Source organism: Caretta caretta, chromosome 1, assembly GCF_965140235.1.
Source record: "Caretta caretta isolate rCarCar2 chromosome 1, rCarCar1.hap1, whole genome shotgun sequence".
NCBI classification, from domain to species: domain Eukaryota; kingdom Metazoa; phylum Chordata; order Testudines; family Cheloniidae; genus Caretta; species Caretta caretta.
Window position 1 is genome coordinate 268,822,584 of NC_134206.1, and position 10,398 is coordinate 268,832,981.

The 10,398-nt window shown below is 41.2% G+C and overlaps 1 long non-coding RNA gene across 1 annotated transcript; it reads right to left on the reverse strand.

Moving 5' to 3' along the window:
* Positions 1-946: 946 nt before the first annotated feature.
* On the reverse strand, positions 947-9,760 carry LOC142070752 (uncharacterized). Its single transcript, XR_012666702.1, has 3 exons — positions 9,642-9,760; positions 7,010-7,120; positions 947-1,057 (listed from the first exon to the last, which is right to left on the reverse strand). It is a non-coding gene; the product is annotated as an uncharacterized LOC142070752 (long non-coding RNA).
* Positions 9,761-10,398: the final 638 nt, after the last annotated feature.

A 10,398-nucleotide genomic window follows, 5' to 3' on the forward strand; every position in this document is an offset into this window, starting at 1 on the left:
GTCAAGATTAGATAGTGTATGGGTATATTAAGTCTTCAGTCTATACTGTCTCCTTTCACGAAATAGGTTTTTATACTTAAATGCATGGATTGTCAGGTTGTTCAAAAACTTTCCATTGCCTGTTGGAGAAGTAGAGTTCAGAGGTACTCGTGATGAACAAAAACATTCACTCGCTAATGTGAAAGTATACAAACTGTTCAAATACTGCAGCTTTTCTGAATTTAAGTTGTTTGCATCCTGTGACTGGATTTCTTAAAGTCCTACAGAAAACCCGTTCTGAACATTGTAAATTCATTTATGTAAGATCACATCTTACAAAGACAGTACAAAAGGTTATGCTCCCTGGAAGTTTGGAGGTTGGCTTAAGCACAGGGCCAGAGTTTCGGTCATTTGAGTTTTCAGTGTGAGGTGTTTTGTTTCAGTTTTAACCCCGATTTATAATTTTCTTAGTTTATGTGTCAAAACATTAGAAAACATGTGCTAGATTCTTGTCCCTGACCTTGCCTGCTTTATACTGCCTCAGCAGTGCAAAGTAAGTGGAAAGCTGCCCTAATGGGGCAGTCAAGGATTCCCTCAGCAGAGGAATCCTTCTCCCAACGAAGGGGCCGTGTTTGGGTCGGAAGGGAGCACCTGTGCTACTGCTGCAGCTGCCATAATTTAAAACAGCCCCTACACTGCTTCAAATTATTTTCAGTCCCTGGCTGGCTCAAGACCAGGGGAGCAGAAAGGTGCCTTAGAACAAGCTTTCCCTCCCTCCCACTCACCTCAGCTGCATCTAGTATAAACTTGTCACAGCTGAGAATCTGGTCCTGGATCTTTTTCTCTGTGAGTTTTTCCCCCTTTTAAGTTGCTGGTGCTTTCCTAATATTAGCCTTAGCCCAGTGTTTTGTTTGGGAACACACTTTTACATTTACATAGCTATTTCAAAGTGATAATGTTACCTGGATGACACATGGAAATTTCTTTGGCTTCAAAATGTAGTGAGATGTAAGTAGTGTACATAAAAATGTCACCACAGCTTGGCTGTCCCCTTCCATTGTGACCCACACCAAAATATCTGTTAGCAGAGGGAAAACAAAATTAGAATTAGAAAAACAAAACAATAATGTACAGAAAAAAGATCCCCCTCCCTCTTCCAAAATGAACATGTATAAAAGTATCACACTGAAACTCAGGTTTATCAGTGTGACCCTGAAATCAAACAGCTGCTCCACGCTGGAAAAAACCACTTGTCATTCAGGCGTTGAACTGTATCTTGTTTATGAAGATGCCTGGCTCTTAGAAAGTCTTTGGAGATAAAGTGAACTCGGGCACTGCCTATATTTCCTGTGTCCTTGGATTGCCAAGGAGAGAGAAAAAATTATTTAAAAGGAAACCTCCCACAGTTATAAATGGCTGCCCTTTGATCATGTTTCCGGACAATCAAGTCAGAACATTTACAGGATTTGACCAAACAGTGAGTTTGGTCTTGGATGTGAACAAAAGAGGTTTGATATGAAGAAGCAAACAATAAAAGGAAATAACCATTGAGCTTTATGATTCCTTTCTCTTTTTTAAACTTATTTTTATTCCGTGCCCCTCTTCTTTTTCAGGAGGGCTGTTGGAACAGCCCCATAGCAATATTTAACGCCTTAACTTAAAGCTTTTAATTTCTCTCAGTATTTCTTGACAGGTCACAGGAGCGTCATCATCCACCGCCCCATTTTTTTGGGTCATTTTATATATTACCCTCCCCTTTAAATCTCTATCAGCTGTCTAGCCAGGAAATATTAGACAGGACACACTAGGGAAGCCATTCATATGCCTCTTTAATCAGCTGGTGGGAATCTCTACTGAGGGACGACAAATCACCCCCCCCCCATGAGCCTTCCTTAGGGATGGGCATCTGCCACAGTCCAAGGCCCTACGAGGGCCTGATTCTGCCTTTCTTAGTTAGATTGAGTAGTGTCTTAGGCCCCCATCCTGCATGGTGAATCATGCAGATGGAGGTATGTGCTCATACAGCGCCCTGCTTAAGTGAATGGGGTCTGCCCCCATAGTTTTCCTTCCAGTATTGGGGCTATTGTCTGCAAGTACCCCCACTGATTTCAATGGAACTACTCATGGAGAGACATGCTATTTAACAAAGGGTTCCAGATTCAGTCCCTCAGAGTGCCACAGACTGGGATCGGGAATCAAAGCGGGTCTCCCACTTGGTAATACAGACCATTGCCCCTGCAGTAAATTAAAAAGTTAATTGGTTGTAATTTTTCATCTTCCTTTCATAAAGAAGGAAAGAATTAACCTGACATATGTTTTAAGGTGCAAACGGTCAAGTAAAGTTGGACTTCTATTAAGTATGAAAGGCAAATGAATCCTTAAACTCAAGGTCCTCCCAAAAACACTTCTCTGAAACAATAATAGATGCATTTGTTAGAAGAAAACACAAAAGCTTGCAAAGTTTTTTTTTGTTATGAGATTCAAGCTTCTTGTTCCTGTCATATCATCATTCAGATAAAGAGTGTGGCTGGTGAGATAATGGGGGAAGATTAATATTTGCAAATAACTATTCACTGAAAAACTGCCAAAATTCACCACCAAAATTATTAGCAAAGAATTATTTTTGACCAGCTCTAATAAATAGGGTAACAGATGGCCCCAGATTGAATACAAGGTTGCAACTGACTCAAGGGGATCTGCTTGCTTATGAAACAGCAGCTGAACCTTGAAAGTGGATTCTACCATGGGAGTCTTCTTTTGTCTTAATGTATATCATTTCACATTTTTATTTTCTACTCTGCATTTTTTTTTAAAAATCTACTCAGAAGCTTGCAAATGATTCTTCACCAGTCTGGGTTTTGTACCATTTCAAAGGCCAGTATAGCTTTCCTATAACCACTTCCTTGACTGTGTACCTGCAGAAACATAGGTAGCTCTGGAAATAGGACTTGTTAATTAACGAGTTCTCCCTCTGTTGGCTGGATGGCATCAGTGGAGCACAAAGCTTCATGTTGTAGGCTTTATTGTATTCATTTTGCAACAACTGTGTGCTGAATTTGTTTAAAATCCAGAAGACATCCCCCATCAGAGTATTACAATTGTAGTACAAGACGGTCCCCTTACCTTTGGATGTGGGGACAACACAGAAACAAGCCTTATCAAATTCTTTGTATTTTTAAATAAAATAGGACCTTTTATTTTACAGTGTCTATTGAGACTGAGTTTCACTCATTTACCCTGATGTAAATTGGGTATAGATCCACTGACATCAGAAGAGTTACTCTGGTGTTTAAATGTGTACGTGAAAGGTGTTTCAGGCCAAATATGTCATAATGTTGCTGGAGATTGATCTAATGCTAAGCACTATATTCATTCCACATTGCTCCTCTACCCAAAGATTTGCGTACAGCTCAGAGAGGCTCAAAAGCCAAAAAATGTGATTCTGTTCTAAGTGGAGTAACAGCTTTAATGTAGCCATACAATTACAAAAGAATCTGTGCACAAATTGAATTCAAAAGGGAGAAATATTGAGCCAGTTCAGTTTCTTATGTGACTGAAGAATTTGATCATAGAATCATAGAATATCAGAGTTGGAAGGGACCTCAGGAGGTCATCTAGTCCAACCCCCTGCTCAAAGCAGGACTAATCCCCAATCTTTCATAATACCTTATGATAAATGAAATACAAGAACAGTATTAGACTTACAGTGTTATAATCTTTGATTTATCTTACCACTATTTGTGGAGGCTTCTTATTTATATATTTCCACTAATAAATGCCACTAAGCCAGAAGAACTAAACTAGATTTCCAGAAATTGATCAGATATGTGGGTCACTGTCACAGGCTCACCCTTTAAGGGAGTCAGACGCTCAACCTGCCTGTGACAGTCTCTACTGAAGGGAATGAGCCATCCCAGGTTTACCTGGGGACAGTTAAGTATAAGTAGCTGGAAGGCAGTTAATTAAGTGAGCAGCAGCTGAGCCTAATCAAAGACTTAGGGCAGGTCTACACTTAAGACACAGCAGTAGCACAGGTTCATGCGTGCAGCTGTGCCGCTGTTGTGCTTCAGTGAAGGTGCTACTACACTGGCAGGAGAGCTTCTCCTGATGGCATAGTTAATCCACCTCCACGTTGATGGGAGAAGCGCTGTCTACACTGGGGGTTAGGTTATTATAACTGTGTCGCTCAGGGGTATGGATTTTTCACACCCTGAGCAACATAGTTATAATGATGTAAGTTTATAGTATAGACCTAACCTTAGGAGAGGCTTAGTTGGAAAAGTTCCTAAGCAGAAGGGTAGCTCCTGCAGAGAGGAGCTCTTAGGGAGTCTGAACTAGACAAAAACTCTCCTGGCAGGGAGACCTGGGAGAGGCCATGAACAAGCAAAAGAAAGACTGCAGAAGCAATCCAGGCAGTGGAGAAGCCTGAGGCCTTACAACAGAAGCAATTTCTGCTGCTGGAGCCTAGAAACTTTTGTTCTGGGACTTTTAAATTGTATGTGGGCTCTGAGTTAAGAGCCTTTAAACCATTGTACAGGTGCTCCTTTCAGAAGGCTTTATTAAAGGGAGATATACAGCTGTAAAGTCAAGTGTTTGGCTTCTCCTTGTGTGGGCTGCTTACAAAAAAACCACCACCCTGCGACAGTGAATCTCAGAGCTTGAGTCAATTGACTCAGGCTTGTAGGACTCGCGCTACAGGGCTAAAAATAGCAGTCTAGAGATTCTTACTTGGGCTGGAGCCCAGGCTCTGAAACCCAACTTGGGGGGGTGGGGGGGGTCTTAGATCCCGGGCTCCAGCCTGAGCAAAAATGTCTGAGGCAGGCCACAGCAGCGCCACACTGGGGTGCTCAGAAGGCAAAAGTGCCCTTTCTAGAGTCACCTTATCCATTTTATTCATATTGATGGAACATGGATCAAGGAAGTGAAATGCTGTTGTGCCTTCTTTGCCCTGTTATAACATGGGAACAGAGCTAGACTGTTATATTTACAAAGATGGGACTTGACTTTTGAAAAACCATGATGAACAGAATTTCCACAGAACATTGAAATCCTCAGTAAATAACAAGCCTGATATTTCAAAACTAATGCAGTTCTCCATTGCAAGGAAGCCTTGGTTGTTAACTCTTTGATATTAATTACTTTACCTGATGTTCTGTTACCAGCTAAATATATTAGGGGCCATGTATTTGGAAAACAGTGTTATTTTGTACATAAAATACAGAAAAAGAATATGACTCAGGCTAGCCTAGTGATACCAAAACCAACAAAATAGTCCACTGGGTTGTCAAACATAATGATTTGAAATAGAAACAGGAGAGTCTCTGCATCCTTGGACTGATGGAGCTGAGGACAAATTGGATCCATTACTTAATGCACATAATGTAAAATAAAGAAAAACAAGATGTGCTTGCTCCAATTAACCACAGGCATTCATTAAGACACAATATTTGATAATTTAACACCATTTCATATTTTCACCTCAGGACACCTCTTCTTAGTGGGGTTCTGGTGCTAGCAGCTTGTACTGAGGGCTTGGCCAGGGCTTTTAGCTGAGCTACTTATAGCTGGTTTTTTTCACCCTATATGATCTTACTGAAAAGGGAACACCAGCTGTATTCCCATTTGAGTCCATTCTTGACACTTCTGTCAACCTGAATGGCCCACTTAAAACATCCCCTACACCTCTTACTGCCTCTCTTCTTTAGTAAAGTTATTCCTTACTTTGTATCTGCCTCAGTGTCTCTCTTATTAGAAGCCATTCTCAACTTCATCTCTCTCCTGTATAAAGTTATTCCTTACCCAGGGCTAGCTTCCTTATTTTTAACTGAAGCCATTTCAGTATCTGCCTTTATCTCTTGTCTTGTTGAAATCTTTCCTCAGTGTCAGGATCTATCTCCTATGTACAACCATTCCCCATTTGTGCCAGTTCACATCTTGTTAAGTCATTCCCAACATTTATAGGCGGATAAGAGAATGGCTACTTGACTCAAGAAAAATGAACTCTGACTAGTAAAGTAACCTGGGAAATGTGTTACATAGACATCTGTCAACAATTCCCATCCTCATCGGCCAATTTTATTTCTGCCCCAGGTCATAAGGTAAGGACCCAGAGAGAAAGCCTCTTCTTGAATATAGGGCCATGGTTCAAAGTTTGCTGTTTCCTCATGACTGAACATTAGTAAGTATTATTTATTTGATCATTTATAAAATACTACTTTTTTACTATTTAAATTAGTAGCTCAAAAAGGGAGTGGAGATTTATAAGCAGAAATCCAACGTTGTTAAAATTAATGTCAATGACAATTTTGAACAGTGTATCGAACTTTGTGCTTCAGGGATTATCCCAATGGCTAACTATTAGAGATCAGGATGAACCCTAATGTGAGGGCAGATTATTCCGTAACTGCAGAGGCAATATGTGGGGGAGAAGGGACACGTGGGGTCATATCGCCCCACCCAGATTTGCTGCTTGGCTTGTACTGAGCATGCTCAGTAACATCTGCCAAAGCCGCTGCCTCACTCTGCCCCCTGCCCCATCGGCAGGTACGGGTTGTCTCTGCATAGCTGCCTGCTATGGGGTTCTTACATCTTCCTCTGAAGTACCTGGTACTAGCCACTGCCAGTGACAGGATACTGAACTAAATGGATTTTCGCAAAAAGAAAAGGAGGACTTGTGGCACCTTAGAGACTAACAAATTTATCTGAGTATAAGCTTTCGTGAGCTACAGCTCACTTCATCGGATGCAATGGACTTTGAGTCTGACCCAGTCTGACAACTCCTGTATGTAACTGCAGGAAATGACTGATGAATGACTTACATAGCTAAAAACCACAGAGCATTTAGATTAATGTATAATTAGAAGTTTTACTTTATTGATAAACATTACCACCATAGCACTGTTTTCTTCCCCCATAGGAAGAGGCACAACTGCCACTAACTTCAATGGGATACGAGTGCTAACTCGAGGGCATGGTGCATACTATTGAAAATACTGGAATAGAACACAACAGAAAAGTTGCTAGGTCTTACTCTTGAATATTAGTTGGAGATGGGTCAAAGTCCTGGTTAAAATGCCAATCAACTTCTAGCTGTGAAGATCATATTCCAGCATCACTAGTAAAGATATCTATGGAGAGTACACTGAAATAAGAGAAACCAGAGTCACTTCATGTATTCCACCAGCAGGGGGGGCCATAGCTACAACCATGAATGTGTCCTTGACTTGTTTCACACCAGTATGTTTCCCAATCTAAAACAAAAACAACTTAAAAGGGCTTTTTTTGGTGTAATTACTAAAACTGAACAAATTCCTTCTCTTCCCCTCCATGTGTTCTGTTTAATAGCTAATATAAAACATACCATGCTATCCTGGTGGTACTAAATACACCCCAGAAAGCATGATAAAGCCATATCCACAAAATAAGGGCAGGTTATGCTGTTTACTGCAAATGGGGGGGGGGGGGGGGAAGAGGAGGGGAAGCTTTTCACTTTGTTATTAATAGGTAACAGTCTCCCTCTGAATCCTCTGATGCTGTCAGAAAGAGCTCTTTTCTAAGGCAAATAGATGCCTTTTTGTCATTCCAAATGTTTAAGTTTAATATCACTGTCCTTGGAGTTTAGTTAAGCATTTAAGGAGTAGCAAATTAAGATTTACTTTCTCAAAGAAATTACGGGAAGAAGGCAAATCCCTGAACTATCAATCAGGGAAAAATCTTTAAAGAATAAATTGCTGCTTCCATATCTCATCTCCTTCCAAACAAACAAACCCCCTCCCCCCCCCCAACAGCAAGAAGCAGTGATCTGCGCAAGAGCCCTCCAAGGCAGCATTTATCCCCCAGAGGCCGTCATGTTCAATTTGGCAGTGTGGGGAAAGAGCAAGTATGGATTGGGGAAGGGAGGGGACAGCCAATACATTCAAAATATACTGCGTATTTACACACAAGTGATCAGGTCCCTTTCCCTTTATTCACACACTGCGGCCTGATTCTCCACTCTGTAACTTCAGTTTTGTGCCCTCACAACTCTGATTTCAGCAGAGTTACCCAGGCATAGCACAGTAGAGATTCAGTCCTACTGTATTTATTGAGGCTTTCTGTGACTCTCCTTTTGTCTCTGAAAAATGAATACTCTTCTCTCATTGGGGTTGTTTTGTTTTATTATATTTCAGCAAGACACAAGCGCATTACCAACCAGGCTTGTTGTCTATTTCCTGTCCCTCTGTGCATGGCTACATTCATCTTTCATTCCCACCATCCCTCGCAGCAACAGTCTCTCAGATCTCAACATTCATTTTACTCAAATCTGGTAAATTTCAACCTGAAATGTGCTGTGGACAAAGGTACAGAATGGATCACAATATGGGAGAGTTCTACTGCGCCTCAACATTTCTTCTCTTCCTCTTGGGGATGACGGGGAGGGGGACATGGAAGCTGTCTGAGACTCCAAAAAGCAGCAAATGTGAATGGACCAAATCATTCTCTCTGTTGGTTCCATTTTTTCATTGCTTGCTGTTAGCATTAAAAAACTGCAAAGGTCCATTCAGGCACAGAAAAAGCAGGGGAGAGATTGTGACCTGAAGCATGGCACTGTGTAATGGTGCCACCAATGAGTTCCATTACATAGCCCCTCCGAGCGGGTGTGTAATTCACTGCAACTAGAGAGGGGCAGTGAAGCCTTTAGCTGCTTGGCCATAATGACAGAGCTCTACCATTTTCTTTAGTGACAGTCTAGGTCCCTAATAGCTAGAGTTTGTCCAGATACCCAGGTTTTCCCATGAAACATTTTAATTTTTTTCATGGAAAAATTTCTGAATGAAATGAATAGACATTTTCATTTCAATTCAAACTGAAATTTTTCACTTTTTGAAAACAGGGGTTTTTTTAAATTTTGGATTTCCTCCCTTTTTTCCACCAGTGAGTACAGTAAAATGCATGATGGCTGGTGGCTGGCTTTCCCCCTCTTTTCCCCCCCCATACATTTTTGTTTTTTATTCCTTTTTCTAGTCCAGATTTTCAAAACTGTCTATACTTTTGAAACATTACAGAAGGGCAAAGTTACAGTGTTTCACTTTTCCTTTTCCCATTCTGTAGCTTTTACAGAGTTTAAGAAGTTTTGAAAAATTACAGAGTGGAAAAAGAGGGGAAGTAAGAGGTAGGGAACAAACTCTGGACATTCTTCATTTCATTATTTCACTCCCTAGGAAAAACTGGGGGAAATGGACATTTGGAAGTTTGAATATTTGAAATATTTCCAGTTTTCAATTTGAAACAAAGCAAAATGAAATTTTGAAACAAAACAATCAAAAATTCAAAATAATTCATTTAAAAAAACATTTTCCCCTGAATACTTTTGGATGAAACTCTATTTTTAGCCAGGAAGATTTTTCAAAAACATTTCAAGCAGCTCTAGTAAGGGCCTTATCACTGGTGCGTGATTTAGCCAGTGGCAGAACAAAAATTGTTGTGGAAGAGGACAGGTCTATAAATCTGCTTGTGACTCACGGGTTGAAAAGGGAAATAGTGCATTAAATTGTGTTATTTTCCAGGAGTACTGATGTAAATGTAAGAGTAGCAGTAGTCCTGAAATGTTAGGATGACTCTTCCTACCACGCCATTTCAAAAGTAATACTTCCCTGTTTCACAGACCATGTTTAATGCCATACCATCATTTGTGAACTGGAGGAACTTGTGTTTTAAAATGTTTCCAAATCGTGGAGGGATGTTTAAAAGTGGTGAGAAGTAACTATATAACATTGCAGGAGTGCTGGCATACAGTGCTCTGGAAAACAGTAGGATCTGAAAGAGAAAGAGAGAGAAATAGGAGTGGGATCTTTGTTTGGTTTCCAAGCTCTATCCTCATTCCGCTAGGTAGAAGGGGCTAGGGTCCCTAAAGGGTACACTGCAGCTGGGAGCAAGCCTCCCAGTTTAGGAAAGCAGACTCATGCCAGCCTAGTGTGCTAAAAATAGCAGTGTAGACCAATGTGACCTCTAATTTTTGACAGGCTGTATGCACAAAAATTTCTTCTGTGCAAATTTTTGACAGGCCCTGTGCACAAAAAATTTCTTCTGTGCAAATTGTTGTGCTTCTCTGCAAATTTTTGTGCACGTGGTGTTTTGCTGTGTGCACAGGGTTTAGGATCTGTGTGCACGCTCACAGCTTAGAGGGAACAGTGGTGTGGACTTTGCTGCACTGGCAGAGGGTCGGGCTAGCCACCCACGCTCAGACTCTGGGTGGCTAACTTGAGCCTCTCCCTATACCTCAATGTCCTTACTGTTATTTCTAGCATGCTAGCTCAAGCCCCACTAGCATAACCCTGGCTACCCGGGCTGGGAGTCTTGCTCCCAGCTGCAGTGTAGACATACCCCCTAGAGGCAGCGTCTGGGAGGGAGGAGCGACTCATGTAACTGTCGAATAATGCA